This window comes from Camelus bactrianus, chromosome 13 (assembly GCF_048773025.1).
Source record: "Camelus bactrianus isolate YW-2024 breed Bactrian camel chromosome 13, ASM4877302v1, whole genome shotgun sequence".
In the NCBI taxonomy this organism is placed as follows: domain Eukaryota; kingdom Metazoa; phylum Chordata; class Mammalia; order Artiodactyla; family Camelidae; genus Camelus; species Camelus bactrianus.
The window spans coordinates 79,639,017-79,659,145 of NC_133551.1; the positions used below are offsets into that span (position 1 = coordinate 79,639,017).

A 20,129-nucleotide genomic window follows, 5' to 3' on the forward strand; every position below is an offset into this window, starting at 1 on the left:
GAAAAAGGGCATCCAACAACTCCTGAAGAAGACCTGCTCTCATAATCTGGTCCATTTGCTCCCTTGATCTCCAGGTTAAGATAAAGTTCTTCCAGGAAGAGTACAAATGCATGGAATTATTTTCAAGTCACTTCATTTTTTTTTTTTTGCAGCTTGTTCCTTAATTTCATATTAATTCTGGTATCTTTAAAGTAGCAACTGGTGGCAACTGCCACTCTCTGCAAGTTGCCAGTTGCTAGCTCCCATGTAAGCAGATTCGAGATAGACATGGCCTGTTGATACATGACTTCCCCATGTTCTTGCAAAACATCATCTATTGTAACACAGCCATTCACTGTCTCTGAAAACTGTTCAGTGTCAGTTTCCAAACCTATGAAATGGTTTGTAAGATGATTCAAAAAGTCCTGAACATATTCATACAGTGTGGGATAATCCTCACAGCTGTCCTTGTAGGATTCTGTATAATTAGAGGAACAAATTGGAGGGTAAAGTTCAGGGTGTTCATAGACAGCTTTGATGTGAATAAGGAGCCACAACTAACCGGGACTTAGCCAGTGCTGACCCCGAGTTCTGCAGTGGGGTGCCAACCTGTGAGTTCATCTTGTTCCCAGGAGGGGTCCCTTACAGGGTGGTTCTTGGAGAGAAGTGCCTATAGTCCGTTTCTAAATTTTAGCCTTTTATGTTATCTGGAGAGACAGGGAATTCCCCAAATCATCAAGTCCTGGCCCCTTTTTGTTTAATAGTCCTTCTTTTAGCTCTCTCTCTCCTTTTTGCCATTTAGTTTAAGCAGCAAGGAAGAAGCAGCTAGGAGACACTCAGTACTTTCTGGAAATCTTAGCTAGTTCACCCCATGCTTGGTCTCATTTTGAAATTTCCACATTACTGTAGGAACAGTGTTACTAAACTTTCTGATATTATATAACAAAGACTCTCTTTTCTCTATTTTGTAGTCAGATTTTTTTTTGATACTATCCTTTAAGTCCTCACCAACAGCCTCCTCTAAATATGGACTTCTATTAATAGTATGTTCATGCCACGTCAAGCTTTCACTAACACTTCTGAAATCCTTTTCACTTTCTCCCACTGCCTGGTATCAAAGCCACTCCCACATTTTAGGTTTTTATTATAACAACCCACTGCTATAGGTACCAAAATTTGTATGAATTATGTAATGCTTCTTAACATATTATCAACTTAGCAAACACTTATGTTCTCCCACAGTTTCTGTGGGTTCAGTATCCAGGAAGGGTTAGCTGGGTGGTTCTGACTCATGACCTCTTATGAGGTTGCAACCAGGTCATCATCATTATCATCTGGTGCTGGAGGATCTGCCTCTAAGGTGAGTGTTACTCCTTTGCCTGCTACATTATTGCTGGTGGAGGGCAGTTCCTCCTTGTGGGAGTGCAAACTTGGGTTAACAAACTTTGATATTGTAATGACTGCTTTTACCAAATCATATTCTCACCTTTATGTAGTCTCATCTTTATGTAAACACATAAGAAATGTATAATAAAACCCAGTGCTTTCTATATTTATCTTTATACTGCTACTTCCAAGCAAAATGTCCAAAAGCACAAAAGACTAAACTCTCAGTACCAGTCACCACCTTATCTATGGAACTTAGCTTAGTTGCCTTGAAGCCGCTTTGCTAGCAGGAATCTGCTACAAACTGCCTCCTTGCCATAAAAAGCAGAGACAAGCTTTGCTTGCTTTGCTTAGTTCGAGGTCATAGATTCAGGGCTGCTTGTTCTTGTGGAAAGCCATACCTCATCCCTTGCCCTAACTGGCAGGACATGCTTTGCTTATCAGGTGCAGGTGGATAGTGCAGGCTGCTCTTGCTCACAGAAGACTGTGACTTAGGCCTTAGCTGGGAATAGCTGGGCTGCTTCACATGCTTAGATGATTTCTGATCATTGTATGGAGACTCTGTGGTGGTCTGGGTTTTCATTATCAATTGTTTGGAACACCTTAACCTTGCTCATGATTGTTTGAGGTTTGAAATAACTGTTTGTACTATCAATATTGTAACCTTCTCTCTAAGTATACGTTAAGATTATAATGTTTCTGTTTTTCATGAACTGAAACTACTGACCTGTATCCCTGCATGTACACCATGCCCCTTAGTCATTCCTATGATGTATTTTACCTTGATTCTTTGCCTGACTATTCTTGATAAATACAAGAGCTTTGGAGGAGCTTGGGGAGTCAGTCTCTGGCTCCCTCTCACTCTCTTGACCCGATAGTCTTGAGTGATCTCATTCTTCCATGGTGGGACTTTTGCTGGACAAAATCCACAACAAACAGAACACACATCTGGTGACCCCGACATGATCACTGCTTGCAGGGATGCGAGCCCATACCCCCTGGTTCCCTGCATCTGTTTGCTTGAGTGTGCTCACAGTGTGTGGCTCCAGGTATCCCCTAGTCTGTGAACCAAGAGAGACAGAAAGGAGGAATACCCTGTGCCTTAGGCCTGTTCTCCAAAGTTCAAAATATCACACGCTTTTTAATTTTTATTTTTAAAACCTTTACTGTGGTATGACTCCTGTACAGTAAACTACACACATTTCAAATGTACAATCTGATGAATTTTGATAGATGTATACACCCGTGAAGCCACCACCACAATCAAGATAGCTAAGATTTCCATCACTCCCCAAGAAGTGCAGAATTTGAACTCTTGATTTATCCCTTGCCTCCCCATTTATCCCCTGGTAACCATAAGTTTGTTCTCTATGTCTGTTTTTGTTTTGTCATTAAGTTCATTTGTGCCCCTCACCCCCCCCCCTTTTAAAGATTCCACATATAAGCGATATCATATAGCATTTTTCTTTCTATTTCTGGCTACTTCACAGGATTTTTTTTTTAACATTTTTTATTGATTTATAATCATTTTACAATGTTGTGTCAAATTGCAGTGTAGAGCACAGGATTTTTTGTTTATTAAATGCAAAACTCCAAATTCAGCCCACACTCAAAGGCAGAGGAATTAGGCTCTCCCTCTTGAAGAAGTGGTCAAGGAATTTGTGGGCCTATTTCAACCATCACAGCAGGACCATTTTATATCTCTTCCCTCAAGGATCACAGTCCTTTCTACCTGATGTGCAGTTTCTGAAAACGTTTGCTTCGTATGTTTGGTCATCTTTCTAGTTGCTTATGGCAATGGGCTAGTCTCACGCTAGTTATATCAGAGACCTCAACCCACTGATTTGGGCCTTACATGCAGATTTTCTTCTCTCTGGCTTCAATTTCCTCATATTTAAAGTGGAAATTTTTGACTTAAAAGAAGAGACAGCAACAGAAAGCTATCACTTTGCTCTCTGCTTCCATTCCCAAAGCATTCAATTGTTTCCTTATTTACCTTTGAGTCACCTTAGATTTGGGAAGAGAATGTTAAGTAGAAACAATAGCCTACTTCATCATATAAATTATCTGCCCCTTTATTGTACAAATTATCTAACATTTGACTCTGGCTGCCTATTGCCCAACACAGGCCCAGGCATTACAGGCACCAATAAGTGTGAATGACTCCTGGGCACATATCCAGAGGGAACTTTAATTGGAAAGATACATGCACCCCAATGTTCTTAACAGCACTATTTACAATAGCCAAGACATGGAAACAACCTAAATGTCCATCAACAGATGGCTGTTAAAGAAGTTGTGGTACATTTATACAATGGGATACTACTCAGCCACAAACAAAATACAATAATGCCATTTGCAGCAACAGGGATGGAGTTGGAGATTATCATTTTACATGAAGTGGGCCAGAAAGAGAAAGAAAAATTCCACATGATATCACTTATATATTGAATATTTTTTAAAAAGACAAATGAACTTATTTACAAAACAGAAACAGACACAGGCATAGAAGACAAACTTACAGAAATGAAGTGGGGGAAAGGGGGTGGAAAGGGATAAATTGGGAGTTCGAGATTTGCAGATACTAACTACTATATATAAAAAAACAAGGTTCTACTGTAGAGCACAGGGAGCTATATTCAATATCCTGCAGTCACCTATCATGGGAAAGAATATGAAAAGGAATATATGTGTGTATATGTATGACTGAACTATTACGCTGTGCCCCAAGAGTGACGCAACATTGTAAATGGACTATAATTCAACTTAAGAAAAGTGTGAATGACTCAGTACTGCCGTCTTTTCCTGTCTTGTGCTAGCTCTGGAATGTGAGCACAAGGGGCAGGGCAATACAGAAGTAAGACAGGGGCCGGGATGCTGGCTGAGGAGGTTGTAGCTCTGGAAAGGTGCGGGCAGCTCACTTCTTATTGTTAATGAAAGCTGATTATGGTCCAGATGGCGATACTTCTCCACTTGTGTGCTCTGTGGAACCATGTCTGGGAAGTGTTGGAAAGGAGCCCCAGGCCCCATTCGATACGCTCATGTTTGTAGGTGTCTAATGAAAAAAAGCACAACCTAGAAGTTGGGAATTATGTTTTACTTGGGGATGTGGCTGAGGACTATAGCCTGGAAAGAGCTCCTCATGTAGCTCTGAGGAACTGTTCCAAAGAGGTAAGGGAGGAGCCAGGTTATATAAGAGTTTTTGCTGAAAAAAAAAAGTATTCAAACATTGAAAGACTATTGCTAGTAATGAAAAACATACATCTCAGGTTAAGGATTTTAGTGTTTTTCTGTGCACGGGAAGATTCAAGAATCTGGGCTCACTGAAATTATTCCTTTGATATGCTGCCTAACTGTCTAGGGTCAGTATCCTGTTTTTGTTTTGTTTTGTTTTTAATTCTAAATTTCCCTCAGGGTGCACCTTTGTGAGGGGGCTGCTGCAGTGACTGATGGCTTGATGGCAGCATAATCTGTTGTCTACACGGACCTGTACCCATGTTATTATATCTGCACACATAATCTGTGTCTGTACATGGATAAATGATCTTTGCCTCTTCTTCTGGGTCCTAAAACATCCCATCGAAGGCATTTATGGTAGGTTGGCTCTTGGTCTCTCTCCTGGGAATAGAAGCCACTCTGATGAGGTAACTGATAGCTGTAGTCATTCCTCAGAAGTTTCTGCTTTTATTCAGATAAGGAGAGCTCCAAGCAGGCTTTTTTTCCTGCATCTAAATCTCAGGTATCTTCAGCTTAAAGTGTCTTTATACCAACTATGGGGTTCTGCCTGGCTTTCCATACCTACAAATTTGTTCTCCCTTTTCAAGATTCCTTTATCTAGTCTGAGCCCCTTGCCTTTTCCACATGAATTTTAGATTGGTTGTCAATTCCTGCAAAACACCACCTGGGATTTTGGGAGGAAGAGCTGGCAGTCACCAAGGCACAAGGAAAGTGGGGGACTGGGAAGACCCAGGTGTCTTGGCTCAGCAAACAGGGAAGGTGGGGCTGCCTCCTGGGGTGTGGGGAGTGGCAGGACAACAGTCCTGTGTGGAGCCTGTCAGCCTCAAGGTGAGAGGAGGATGCAGTGGTTAGACAGATGCATCTGGCCTGGGAGTGGGATCCAGGGAGGAAGAGGAGAGCCCAGGTTGGGGCAGGTGGTTTACAGCAGACTCCATGCAGGGGACTGTGGTCCTGATGGAAGCAGCTCAGAGCCAGAGAGGAGTGGCTGTCAGGTGCTCAGCTTCACTCTCCTGTTCCTTTATAAAGCCACTGTGTGAGACTGAAACACTGCCAGGGGATCCCTGAGTCCAGTTCTGCCCTGACCTCATTCAAGGGGCACAGGTGGAAAACAGAACCACTGCAGGCCCCGCCCATGTCCCCACAGGGAATGAATCCCATCAGGGCACCGGGCTCACAGACTTCAGGAGACCCCTGCCCTCAGGACTGGTCTTCTTCCTTGCTTTGGCCTGCTGGTCAGAGATCCAGTTACCCCATCCTGGCTCCACCCTCCAGGGACAGCTTGGGGGTGGTGCAAGACCCTCACGTTCCTTTATCTGCCTCGGGGTGAGAATGTCTGAAAAGCTGCATTAGCTGATTTAAAAGGCCTGAGTGTTTCCAGCAGGTATGGGGGAAAGGAAGGTGTGTGTGGTTCCTACATCTGCAGGACCTTCCCAGGGTAAAGAACTGTGCCTTCCCCTGGCGAGTCCACTCCCCACACCATCTGTCCAGGAAGCTCAGATTCAGGAGTATGGGGGCCAAGGCTCTCCCCTTGCTCATCTGTGACTTCCCATTCCCACAGCGAGGAGCCTGGCTCCCACCGCCTGCCCTTTATCTACTCATCTCTCTTTTCCAGGTTCCATTCACAGTGGTTTCAGAATTGTTAGCTACTACACCCTGGAAAGAACTCTATAATACAAAGCCCACAGGTTAACAGTGGTCCATTCTGCCTTTGCAGAACTGTTCTGTGCATTTCCAAAGTTCACTGAGGTCAGCACCTTTTGCCCCACCACCGACTGAGTTTTTACACCTATTTCTAATACAGTTAGATTCTGTCACATTGTGTGTTCCATCTTGCGATGGTGCTACACCCTAAATAGCTCAACTTGAGTAGATTATGATTGACCTTTGGGCTGTACAAAGGTGTGGGCTTAGACATACTTACATTGACACCAAGCTAAAGTTTCACATGGGATACTTCAGCCCCCCAACCCCACCCTATGATCTGCTTATGTATATAATTGTGCCTTTTCCATGATTGTCATAAATAGGATCATACTATGTGCAGCCTCCTCAGACTGGATTCTTTCACTTAGTAACATACAAGTAAGATTTACCCATGTCTTTCTGTGGGTTGATGGTTTAATGTCTGTTGCTGAGGAGTATTCCACTGCGAGTGTGTGGGAGGAAAATCAGTTTTCCCTCTCCCCTTCTAGGTTCTTGGTTAACACCGCCCCCCCATAAGACAGATTACAGGGAGAAAAAGAAGCAAGTTTAATAACATGTATACCTCCTGTATACAGGGGAGATACCCAAGAAAACTGAGCCCCTCCCTGAAAAGGCCAAAGGCATCACCTTAAATATCACCTTCAGCTAAAAACAAAAGCAAGGCCTTGGGGAGGGTGGAAGTCATGAAAGCTCAGCAAACAAGGGTGTAAGGTTTAAAGTTTGTGTCTCCATTCACTTCATTCCGTATGGCTTCCAATTGATTGTTTCTTAAGTATTTGGAGAAGTTATGGATATTTGGCTCCATTTCAGTTTGAATTTCCAGTTTAAAGGATTGAGCAGAGCCGCTGTCAGGGCGGGGCCTCCACTGGCTGTGAGGGTGGCTGGGTCCGCGCTTTCCCATTGGCTGGCTGGGCCGGGAGCCCGCCTCCCCCAGCTGCGGCGGGAACTCGCCTGCGTTCTGCCTGAGGATCTGGCGTCCTGCGCAGCTGCCTGGAACCACGTCTCCTTTGGACCTGCCGGGGCTTCAGGACAACAGGGGGTTATGTCCCCGCTGACAGGAGCCCAGTCTCCTCAGGACCCAACAGGAGGTGCTGCACTGAGGGAAGGTGAGGAGGAAGGAAAAGTGAGGGAAAGTGAGGAGAAGCTTCCTGTGAGGGGCTGACGGCTGAGGGGAGGCCATCCTCAGAGGCCCCGGCGGAGGAAGGGCTGGATGTGGGAAGCTGTGGGGTTTAGTCAGGTTTTGTGTGTGGTGCAGACAGTGTGCCGTGTCCTTCTTTGCTGCGTGGTGTCCAGTTTTCCCAGCACCATTCATCGAGGGGACTGTCCTTTCCCCAGTGCAGGTTCCTGGCTCCTTTCTTGTGAATTAACTGACCACATCCCCGTAGGTTTATTTGCAGACTCTCTCTGGTCCATGTCCTTGTTGTTGTGCCAATTCCACAATTTTTTGGTGACTGTGCTTTTGTAATGCAGTGTGAAGCCAGGGAAGGAGATGCCTCCAGCCTGTTTCCCTTTTGTAGAATCTCTTCAGCTGTTCAGGGTCCTTTGTGTTTCTACATGAATGTTAGGAATGTTTGTTCTGTTTCTGTGAAAAATACCACTGAAGTTTATTTTATTTTATTGAAGTATAGTCAATTCATGATGTTCTGTTATTTTCTGGTGTGGGGCACAGTGATTTGATGAGGCTTGCTTTGAGTTTTAGCACTGCTTTGGGTAGAATGGACATTTTAACAACATTAATTCTTTCTGTCCATGAGCACAGGGTATCCTTCCACTTATTTGCGTCTGTTCAGTTTCCTTCCTCAGTGTCTTAGAATTTTCAGTGTGCAGGTCTTTCACGCCCTTGATTCAGTTTATTCCTAGGTATTTTTTTTTGGATGTAATTGTAAATGGGATTTACAAAAATGTCTCTTTCTGATGTTTCATTATTAATGTATAGAAAAGCAACTGATTTTTGTGTATTGATTTTGTACCTTGTAGCCTTACTGCAATTGATTCATTAGCTCTAAGAATATTTTGATGGTTTGATGTGGAAAACTAGAAATCAGAAGTTACCCTGTTTGGACTCCATCCAGGTCCCTCACAGCACCTAAGACACAGTGGCTCCTAATCTTCCCACAGTGCCTCTAAGTTACATGTGGACTCCTGCAAGGGCGATGAGCATCAGCACTTTGGGTGAACTGGATCGCGTTAAGGGTGGGCCTCTGTAGGGAAATGTGATGTCTTCTCTGCTTTTTTGGTGTGGTATTGACATGGTTGTTTTCAAAAGTAATTAGTTTTTAATAAAGTTTCTTATAAAGTTTTCTTATAAAGTTCTTTATAAAATACTTTAAGTAGCATTACACACTACTTGCATTTGCCACTTCACATAAAATACTCTGGTGAGTTTTACCTAACACTGGGATACTTTCTCAGGGAACCAGCACATAAACCCCAAATGAAGAAATTGTATGGTTCACCTTGTAATCGCATCCACAGGCCCACTTCAGCCTTCCCCATTGCCCCAACTTACGGATATCCTTTTTTCCATTCTGTGCCAGTTTTCTTTTTCTGAAACTATTACTGAGAGTTTCCCTCTTTTTCAAAATCTTAATGGATTTAAGGCACACAAGATGAATACAATCTGGGTGGCCTCTTCTGTGTGTCTCCTTTCACTTAGAATGTTTTCAATCTTTATCCAATTTGAATCATTAGTGATTCATTCACATTTTTCATTGTCATTAAAAATACAGAACATAACATTTACCATTTAAACCATTTAACTATGCAGTTCTATGGTATTAACTAGATTCACATTGTTGTACAGATGCCTCACCATCCATCTCAAGAACTTACTCATTTTCCCCAAGTGAAGCCCTGTGTCCAGTGAACACTGACTCCCCTCAGCCCCTGGCAAGGACACTCTTTCTGCCTCTGCATCTGACTTCTCTGGATGCCTTGTGTAAGGGGAATCATGTAATATTTGTCCTTCTGTGTCTGGCTTGTTTCACTTAGCATAGTGACTTCAAGATTTATTCATGTTGCAGCATGTGTCATAATTTCCTTAGTTTTTAAGGCTGTGCAGTATCCCATTGTGTATACACTACATTTAGTTTATCCATTCATCTGTTGATGGACAGGTGAGTTATTTCCACCTTTTGCTGTTGTGATTAGTGCTGCCATGGATATGGGTGTACCCATTTCTATTCCAGTTCCTGCTTTCAAATATTTTGAACATATATCCTGAAGTGGAATTGATGGACCACATGCCAATCACATGTGTAAGTTTTTGAGGAACTCCTATATGGTTCTCCACCGTGGCTGCACCATTTTATTACTTCATATGGCAGAATAATATGGCAGTTTATGGATGTCCCCTGTTTGTTTATCTGTTTAGCCTTTGATGGACATTTCAATTGTTCTACCTTTGGGGCCATTGCACATAGTGCTGCTATGAATATGTCCCTTTTTTTTTTGTTTTTGTTTTAACACCTATTTTTAATGTTTTGGGGTCTATATCTAGGAGTTAGATTGTTGAACCATAAGGTAACTGTATTTTTTACCTTTTTGAGGAAATGCCAAACTGGAAACTTGAATTGTACCATTTTCCAATTTTTCAAGTAACGTTTAAAAGTTTCATTTTCTCTACATTTTTGCCAATATTTTTCTTGTTTTGTTTTGTTTTGTTTTGTTGACTGTAGGGCTTCTAGTGTGCTTGAAAGGATATGGCATTATGGTATTAATTTACATTTCCATCATGACTGATTTTTAACATCTTCTCATGTGCTTGTTGACTATTTGTCTTGTCCGGAGAAGGGTCTATTTAAAAATGTATTTAATTTAATTTATTAAATTATTGGTGATTTCCTTCTTTTTCATTTTTATTAGGTGGAATTATTACTGTTTGAGTGCACATATACATTATATTGCATGTAAATACCAATATACAATATACTGTAGATTTTGTTTGTTTGTTTACATATGGGGAAGGGTCTATTTAAGTCCTTTTACCATGTTAAACATTGGGTTTATTTTGTCTTTTTGTGAGCTGTAAATGTTCTTGATATATTCTTGATAAATTTTTTTTCAAGTATATAATGTGCATATATTTTATTTGACTTTGTGTGCTGTCTTTTCAGTTTCTGGATAGCATCTTTGATGTACAAAAGTCTTTAACTTTGAGGAAAGGCACTTTATTTTTTTCTTTCTTTGCTTGTGTTTGCTATCAGATCTAAAATAATGGCTAAATCCAAGGTCATGATGACTCATCCCCATTGTTTCTTTGAGAGTTTATACAGCTTGCCTCCCTATATGTGACATCCTGTGGATACTAAATATCTGCCAGTGCTCAAATCCATTATATAAAATGGTGTAGTATTGGCAAATAATTTAAGCACATCTTCCTGTATTCTTAAAATCATCTCTAGATCACTTATAGTAAGTAATACAATGTAAATGATATATAAATAATTTTGAAGAAAGTATAGTGTTATTTAAATAGTTCCTGGCATGCCACAAATTCAAGTTTTTCTTTATGGAGCTTTCTCAAATTGTTACTATTTTTTTATCTGAAGGTGACTGATCCTACAAATGTGGAATCAGCAGATGAGGGCTGATTGTCACTTTACCACTCTTAAAATTTAAGCTTTTTATGTATCTTGAGTTAATTTTGCATGTGGTATGAAGCAGGGATCCAATTTCATTTCTCTTAGAAATGAAAAAGTTTCACTGGATAGACAATTGCCTGGCACCACTTGTTGAAAAACACACTTTTCCCCCCAATTTAATGTTGCCCACTGTGTTAAAAAAAAATCAGTTAGTGGATGTGTCTTTTCATATTAGAATTTTGCTCTGGATACATGCCCAGCAGTGGTATCTCGGACTTTTCTTGCTTCTGACCTAAGCAGGAGAAGGTCACTATGTGGAACCTACACTTCAGGAGAGGGGGCTTTAGCTCCACCTCCTTGATGGATATCATGGATTATTAGGAATTCTTCTGCATAGGAGCTCTCCATTCAATCCCATCTATTAAACAACAACAACAACAACAACAACAACAACAACAACAACAACAAAAAACCCAACAACCTATGTCATCATTTTACTTCACCATTGTGGACACCTGAATAGTTATTTTAGTCTTTTGGTTATAATCCAGCACTACAGGTTTGGTTGCTCAGTTTATTCCTGCTTTGGCTAGTGAGAACTCTTTCATTGGCTCCTGTTTCCTTTGCGATCATTCCATATTTTGGGTTTTTTTCTGCCCTGGTACTTCCTTACTTTCTGATACAAGATTCAAGATGATCCTGGCTCATATATTCACTGTCTCAGTCCTAGTATAAGCCATTTCTTCAGAGAGTCCTGATTCCTTTAATTAAAGAATGGTATTAAGAACTTACATATGGGAGGAAAATGTTCTCAGCTGACAATGCAAGGAAATGTGTGCATATGTTCCCACCTTAGTGTATTGTTGTTGCTCAGGGACCATCATCCACCCACCCCACCCCAATCTGCCTCAACCACATAGTGTTTTAAATTTAAGTTACTTAGAAATGGTCAAAGCAAGAGGGACGCTCTGACCCCCGCTCCCTAAAAGCAGGAAATAAGCCTGTCATGTGAAAAGTTCAGAGGCGCATATAAACATATCTCGTAACTTCTTTAATTTACCACCCCAAGCCCAAACTCTGTTTAGGTTTTTCATTGAGTACCCAAAAACTACATTTCTTTAGGCTGTCAATTCCTAACAAATTTTTAGTTTTCTAGATGTATAAAATCAGCCTGTTTTTACTACTTCTTACTTCTCATTTCTATGAGACTTTTGTGTGTAGGAATTAAATTGTCTTTTTCTTCCACTGCTCTGTCTCATGTTAGTTTTATTATTAGTCCAGCCACAAGAAGTCAAGAGGGATAGAGAGTGAAATTTCCCCCTCCCCAATAGTATACAGTCCTAATTGTAAAGATTTCTATGTGGAAATGTCTGTATTCATATTAAGCAGAAGACAGGTTTATACTGATGCCTCCAACTTGATCCATTATCTTATGGATAGTGTACATCTCCCCCCCACTTATCTGTAACTCCCAGTCAGACAGTAGAACCCTGGTTCCCACCATCTTCAGTCCATGCAATTCATTTCTCATTCTGCTCCAGATGAGTGGTTTCAGCGTTCTTAGCTCCTGCCCCTGTGGGATGGATCTTACAGATCCCACTGTTTACGTGCAATATGTTTTCCCTGTAGTCTACACATTCCGTTCATTCCTGCAGTTACTGAGGCTGGCCCCTTCTGCTCCACCAGCAGCAGTGAGTGTTTTCACACACTTCTAATACAGATTCTTTGTTACATCCTGTATTCCATCCTGTGACACTACCACTTACTTGATCACTTAATTGAATTGTTTCTGTAATATTTCTGTAAAAAATGAAAATGTCCCTCACAAAATGGCAACCTCTACTCAGTTTTCTGAGAGTCTTTAAAAAAAATTACTCATATTGTAGTAGTCATTAGGCTGCAGACCTATTTGGGGGGTGGCATATTCTGCTCCCTGTGACATGAATATGCACTACTTTACTTGTGAGTTCACCTACAGATGGGCATACTGATCACTTGAGTTTCTAAGCCGTTATGAATAGACCTCCTGTGCATTACTTGATGTTTTTGTTTGAACAGTTTTTCAAAGCAGATGTCTAAATTCAAGAGCTGGCTTTTGGGGGGACTCTAAGTTGAGAATGCTTAGCTTTGGGAGAAACTGCCAAACTGTCTTCCAAAGTTGGCCATACCTGTTTTCCACTAGGATCTTGAATATATTTTTGCATGATTATTTACTATCTGTATACCTTCTTTAGCTTGACGTTTGTTTCTATCTTTACCCATTTTAGTGGAGTTGTTTGTTCTAGATTTTATTGGTATAATCTGAGTACAAATGCTTTATCAGATACGCATTTTCCAAATACTTTCTCCTTGTATGTGGTTTCTCTTTTGCCTTTATGAGTAAGACCTTTCACAGAGTAGAAGTTTATAGTTCTATAAAGTCCACGTTATTAATTTTGTGTTGATTTGTTGATAGGCATTTGTTGTTGTGAGTTAAAACTCATCACAAGACCTAAGGTCTTACAGATTTTCTCCCTTTTACTTTTAAGACTTTTGTAGTCTTGCCATTTAAATTTGTCTATGGGCAATCTTGAGTGAACTTCACTATCAGTTGTAAAGTTTGTGTCTATGTTCTCTTCATTCTATATGTTTTTTTTTTAATTAATTGCTCCTTAGCCAGTTTTTGAGACAGCATAGTGAGCTATTTGGCTGTGTTTCAGTTTGGATTTCCAAAGGCACTATGTACAGCAGAACTGCATTCAGGGTGAGGTCTCTGGGCTTTGTGAGATCAGCATTCCCTGAACTTTTCTGATCATCTGCAGTGGGGTGCCAAATCCACCTCTGACCCACAGGGCACAGGTGCATTCTGCCCATGGACTTGGCCCCTTGCACAGCCGGCAGGGGCTTGGTCTCTTCAGGACTATCAGGGCTTTTAGACAGTGGGGCTGTATCCATGCTGTCATGGGCTAAGTTTTCTTGGGCATTGCTGTGAAAAGGCACAATAAGAGAAAAAAAAAAAAGTCAGGAGAAGCTTCCTGTGTGCAGCTGACTGCTCAGGGGAGTTCTGTCTTCAGAGGAACCTCAGAAATAGGTTGATGTGGAAAACTGTGGGGTTTTAGTTAGTTTTGTGTGCAATGGAGATGGTGACCAGTGATGTTCTTTGGTGCATGGTGTCCCATTTTCCTGGCAATGTTTATGGAGGGGAGTATCCCTCCCTCTTTGTATGTCCTTGGCCCCATTTTCATGAATTAGCTGACCACAGCCATGAGGGTTTATTTCTGGGCTCTTTATGCTGTTACTCTCATCCGTGTGTCTGTGCTTGTGCCAGTTCCTCACTGTTGTGGTTACTACAGCTCCGTGATACAGTTTGATGCTAGGGAGGGAGATGCCTCCAGCTGTGTCCTTCTTTCTCAGAACTTCTTTGGTTGTTCAGGGTCTTTAGTTGTTCTATATTAATAATAGGATTATTATTTCTATTTCAATGAAACATATCATTGAATATTATATTGATATTGCAGTGAATTTGTTGATATCTTTTGATAGAATCAATAATTTAATAATAGTAATTCTTCCAATCCAGGAGCACAAAATATTTTTTCTGTTTATTTTTGTCTTCTTTAACTTCTTTTTCAATGGTTTATAGTTTTTTGAGCACAGGTCTTTCACATCCTTGGTTAAATTCCTAGATATTTTGTTCTTTTTGATACAGTTATAAACGTGATTGTTTCCTTAAATTTTCCTTCTAATGGTTTATTATTATTAGTGTATAGAAATGCGACTGATTTTTCTATATTGATTTCATATGGAACTTAACTGAATTTATTTATTTTAATGACTGTTTGTTAAGTGTTGTGGAAAATTGTAATTTTAAAATCTCACTGTTTCTCCTGCATCCCAGGTCGTGCACAGGATCCAAGACTTGCTGGCTACAGGTGTACTCATCCCACAGTGCCTCTTAATAACAAGTGGACTCCTACAAGGGCAATGAGCATCACAACTTTGGTTGACCTTGGTCTAGGTAAGTCTTGTCTTCTATAGCAAGGTTTGATGTCTGTCTTATCAGCTTCTCTGCCATGGTATTGATATGGTTGTTTTGAAAAGTAATGGACTTTCCAGTAATTTCTATGATGGTAAATACTACTCACTGTTGCCACTTTATACAAAATACCATAGGGTGTTTTACCCCAAACAGGGGTAGTCTCCTGAGGAGCCGTCATATAACCCACCAGTGAAGAAGCCGTGTGGCGTCCGCATCACTGTGTGACCCGCTGGCCCCTTCAGCTGCCACCACTTGGTGCAGCTGCTGTTCTCTGTTTCTGGGTTTGTTACTGAGACTCTCACTTTGACAACCTTGACGGATGTAAAGCACACATGATGATCATGTGATATGGGAGAAATTTATGGCTCTTTTCACTATGGAGCTTTTCAGTGTTTATTAATGGTGTAAATAGTATCAGTACTACATTCCTACATTTTTTTCATTGTGATTAAAAATACATAATATGACACTTTTAATTGAAATCATTTCAAGTACACATTTCTGTGGTATTAACTACTTTTACATAATTGTACAAACAAATTCAAGAACTTGTGTGCCTACTTTCAGCATGGGAGATGCCCAGGAAATTGAGTAATTCCCTGAGATTGCCCAAGACATCACCTGAAATGCCATCTTTCTCTAATACCAAAAGAAAGGAAGGTTATGTTCGTTATATAGATTTAAATCTTAGCCTTCTCTATTGACAAGTTTCCTGAGGTTTAATCTTCCTTCTATGCCTGGTACAGAAAGGGAAATTACTTTTCAAGTGGAGATTTCCCTTATAAATGTAAATTTGCCAGACAAAAGGCAGTCTTGACTTGGGTATCATAGAGTTTCATGTGTCTTATTTTTTAAGAAATCTACCCATTGTAATCTTCATGCCAAAGAGATATATTTCAGGGTGTCACTTGCCCTCTTTCCATGGGTGTGCCCCAGCTTGCTTATGTATTCGTGCACGGAAGGACATCCTCATATTTTAAAGTTTTGCCGTTATGAGTAGAGTTGCTGTGCATAATTGCATGCTAGTTTTTATTTGAACACTTTTTCAAAGCAATTGTCTAAATACTAGAGGTGCAATGTTGAATTCTCAGGTGAGCCTTGAATAGCTTTAGAAAAAACTGCCAAACTGTCTTTCTGACCCTCAAGGTGCACGTGTCTCACTGGTGGGTTTGGCTCCTGTGGGAACTTGGCTTCTTGCGGGGCTGGTGGAGGCTGGGTCTCTTCAGGAGCCACCATGGTCTCAGCTTCAGGATAACGCTCGACCAACCAAGTCCACCCAGACAGGAGCTGGATGTCTTCAAGAATCACCAGGAGAACCGATAAACAAGATTATACTGTATAGCACAGGGAAATATATACAAGATCTTATGGTAACTCACAGAGAAAAAAAATGTGACAATGAATATATATATGTTCATGTATAACTGAAAAATTGTGCTCTACACTGGAATTTGACACAACATTGTAAAATGATTATAAATCAATAAAAAAATGTTTAAAATAATCACCAGGAGGCATCGCTGTGGGAATAAAATGTGAGGAGAAAGTGGGGAGAGGCTTCCTGTGTGTGATTACAACTAAGGAGGTCCATCTTCAGAGGATCCAGCAGAGAAGGGGCTAGATGTGGAAAATTTTTGGATTTACTTGATTTTGTGTTTAGTGTTGACTGTGTCTAGTGTCATTTGGGGGGGGTATGGTGTCCAATGTTCTTGGCACCATTTATTGAGGGGACTGTCCTTTTCCCATTTTGTGTTTTTGGCTCTTTTGCCATGAATTAACTGACAACATAAAGATGGGTTTTTTCCTGTGCTCTGTATTCTGTTCCTCTGGTCCATGTGCCTATTTCTGTGCCAATATCTTACTGTATCTCTGCTGGTGACTGTAGCTTCCTAATGTCGTGTGAAACCAGGGAAGGAGATGCCTCCAACTGTGTTCTCCCTTCTCAAGGTTGTTTAGGATATTCCGGGTTCTTTTTTGTTCCATGTAAATGGTAGGATTTCTTGTTTTCTGTTTCTGTGAAAAAAAATGCCATTTGAATTTGGTAGAGTTTGCAATTAATGTGTACATTGCTTAGGCTTCGTGAATGTTACAGTAATGTTCTTCTAGTGCATGAGCACAGCTTTTATTTTGTGTGTATCCTCTTCAATTTCTTTATCAATGTTTTCTAACTTTCCATGTGCAGGCCTTTCACATGCTTGATTAATTTTATTCCTAGGTTTTTTGTTTTGTTTTTTGGTACAATTGTTAAATGGAATTGCTTTATTAATTTCTCTTTCTGAAACTTCTTTATTAGTGTATAGAAAGTCAATCGGTTTTTGTGTACTGATATTGTATCATGTAGCTTTACTAAAGTTATTTATTACTTTTTAACAGGTTTTTTTTTTTTTTTTTGGTATGTTGATGTGGAAATGTAGAATTCAAAATTGCCACTGTTTTTTTTTTTTTCACATCCAAGTCATTCACAACAAGCAAGACACAGTGGCTTATGAAATTATCTTACAGTGTCTCTTAATAATATGTAGGTTCCTGCAAGGATGATTAGCTTAACCATTTTGGATCAACTGGAACTGGAGAAGGCTTGGGCTCTATAGTAAAGTTTGATGTTTTCTCTGCTTTCCTGTTATGATTTTGACATGGTTGATTTTAAAAAATTATTTACTTTCCAATATTTTTAAACATACAGAAAATGTGCAGTAGCAGTACAGTGTACTCTTCATCTGTAAGCTCAGGTTTCTCACTCATCATTGATGTAGCATGCATGCCACTTCTCATGACAATCTCTAGTGTGTTTTTATCTTGAATAGAGACACTCTGTGTCACCACATAACATCCAAGTGAGGACTCATTATGGTTTTCACTTCATAATGCAGTCCACAGGCTCAGTTCCACTGTCAGCACCTTCTCCAACTGTATGGCAATGGGTTTTCTGAATCCGATCCAATGTTTTATTTTTTCTTTTTCCCAGAACTGTTCTCAAGACTTTCCCTTATTTTCCCAACTTTGACTGAAGTAAAGGGGACAGGATGAGTGTGATCTGTATGGCTTCTTTTTCTTAGGATGTTTTCATTGTTCATCCCTGTTGTAACAAATATCAGTACTTCGTGTTTTTCATTGTGATTAAATGTATTCCATATGACATGTACCATTTAAATTGCCTTAAGTATATAGTTTTATTACATTTATGTCATATAGTTCTTGGATATTAACTATGTTTACATTGTTGTAGCAATATTCTCAGCACTCATCTCCATTACTTTTTCAGTTTCCCCAAGTGAAACTGTATCCATTAGTCATGAACTCCTAACCCCCTGGCAAGTACATCGTACATTTTGTTATTGAATTAGACTTATATGGATACCTTATCTTAGAATCACAGAATGTTTGTCCTTTTCAGTTTGATTTGGTTTGTTTCCCTTGAATGACTTCAAAGTCCATCCATATTGTAGCATGTGTCAGCATTACCTTCATTTTAAAGGCTGAATCCTACTTAATTCTGTATATACTACATTTGTGTATGGAATCATCCATCCATGGACACTTGGGTTCCTTACGTCTTTTGGTCAGTGTGAGTAGGGCTGGTATGAACATGGCTATAGAAATGTGTTTTTCAGTCCCTGCTTTTAAACCTTTTGGGTTTATGCCCTGAAGTTGAATCAACAGATGATACATTAACTCTATGTTTGAGTTTTTGAGGAACCGCCATACTGTTTTCCACAGTGGCTGCACCATTTTACTGTATTTCTTTCAATGGCAGAATTATATGACAGTTTATGGATCCACTGTACTTTGCATATCCTTTCATCCATTGATGGACATTTGAATAGTTTCTACCTTTGAGCTATTTCAAATAATGCTGCTATGACTATTAGTGTAGTGTAGCATTTTTTGTTTGGACACCTGTGTTATATTTTTTGCCATATATGCATATATATGAGGGAAGTTGCTGAACCAAGTGATAGTTGTTGGGGGAAAGCTGTGACTCAGTTATGGTCATCAGAGACCTTAGCACAGTCAAGTAACCTGTAGCTTGGATTAAATTGAATAGTATTTACCAACGTCATCGACCATGATAATGTGTTATTGAGTCAGTGGTCACAGGACATTCAGAAATTACACATCCACGTCCACATGCAAATCAGTAAATAGCTTGCTTTATTACCCCTCTGCTTACTGCTTAATCTCATACTTTGTCTGTCCTTATCACCTTGCCAAACCCCACCAAACAAGGCAAAGGATGTAACTATGTAAGATTCAACTGACTCATCTAACAAACATACTGCCCTTCACCCACCCAGTTACTATAACTGCAAAGTAGTCTTTTAACTCTATCCATCTACTGTTTAGATATATAAGGCTTATATCGATAGACATACCCCTAGATCTGCTATTTACTTTGAACAAAATTAAAAATACAGTACACTGTAATAGTCTCCAAAAGAAATATCATATATTTTAATACTAATTTTAACACAATATGGACTGCTATAACAAATACCAAGATATCAGTTAAATACAAAAATCTCATATGTTGAAAATCCTACTCAGTGTGTCGATGTAGATTTAATAATTAAAGCAAGGCAGTGAAAATGCCTGGACGAGTTTACTAACTCCATAAATATATAGAATTCATTTCAGCCTTTCTAATAACTTGTAATAAAATTACACATGCAAGTTTCTGCATTCCCATGAGAATGCTCTCTAAATATTTTAAAAGAGTAAAGTGTGCAGGTATCAAGCACCCTAGATATATCTTTCAATGCCTCACTGACCCATGCCCCTATGGGAAATGGCAATAAAAATTAAGCCACAAATGAAAGTTTGACTAGGTTATCATAACAAATTAGGGTTGGTAAATTATCATGCCAGGCATCACTGTCATAACATGAACCTCAAATAATAGAAAGTCAGTGTGATGCATGCTAAAGAGTATTGTGAAATAAAGTTAAGTCCTAGCTACGGTGTGCAAAGCCATAGCTAAAGTGAAAATAAGCTACTAAAATGACTTTAACATTCCTTGTTACAGGTCAGTAAAGATTCGAAGTCGTGTCCATGTGTCAGTAAGGGGGTAGGTATCCAACTATACTTCTCTTTAAATCAAAATAAAATGATTATAACAAAATTATTGGCCAAATGAATACTAGCATAATCCAAAAAACTAAAAGGATTCATGGTGCTTCCTATGGTGTTTATAATTTGCAAAACCTGTTAAACCTCACCACTCT

The 20,129-nt window shown here is 39.8% G+C and overlaps 1 long non-coding RNA gene across 2 annotated transcripts in view; it reads left to right on the forward strand.

Annotated features, from left to right (window-relative positions):
- The window catches only part of LOC141579667 (uncharacterized), a 46,655-nt gene extending 29,305 nt beyond the window's left edge, over positions 1–17,350 (forward strand). Inside the window, exons 1-3 of one of the 2 annotated variants that reach the window (XR_012511527.1) lie at positions 7,261–7,412; positions 14,767–14,886; positions 16,054–17,350. This is a non-coding gene — a long non-coding RNA (uncharacterized LOC141579667). Of the gene's footprint in view, positions 1–7,260; positions 7,413–14,766; positions 14,887–16,053 lie in introns of those variants that run through there. The other variant, XR_012511528.1, reaches the window with a different exon arrangement.
- Positions 17,351–20,129: the final 2,779 nt, after the last annotated feature.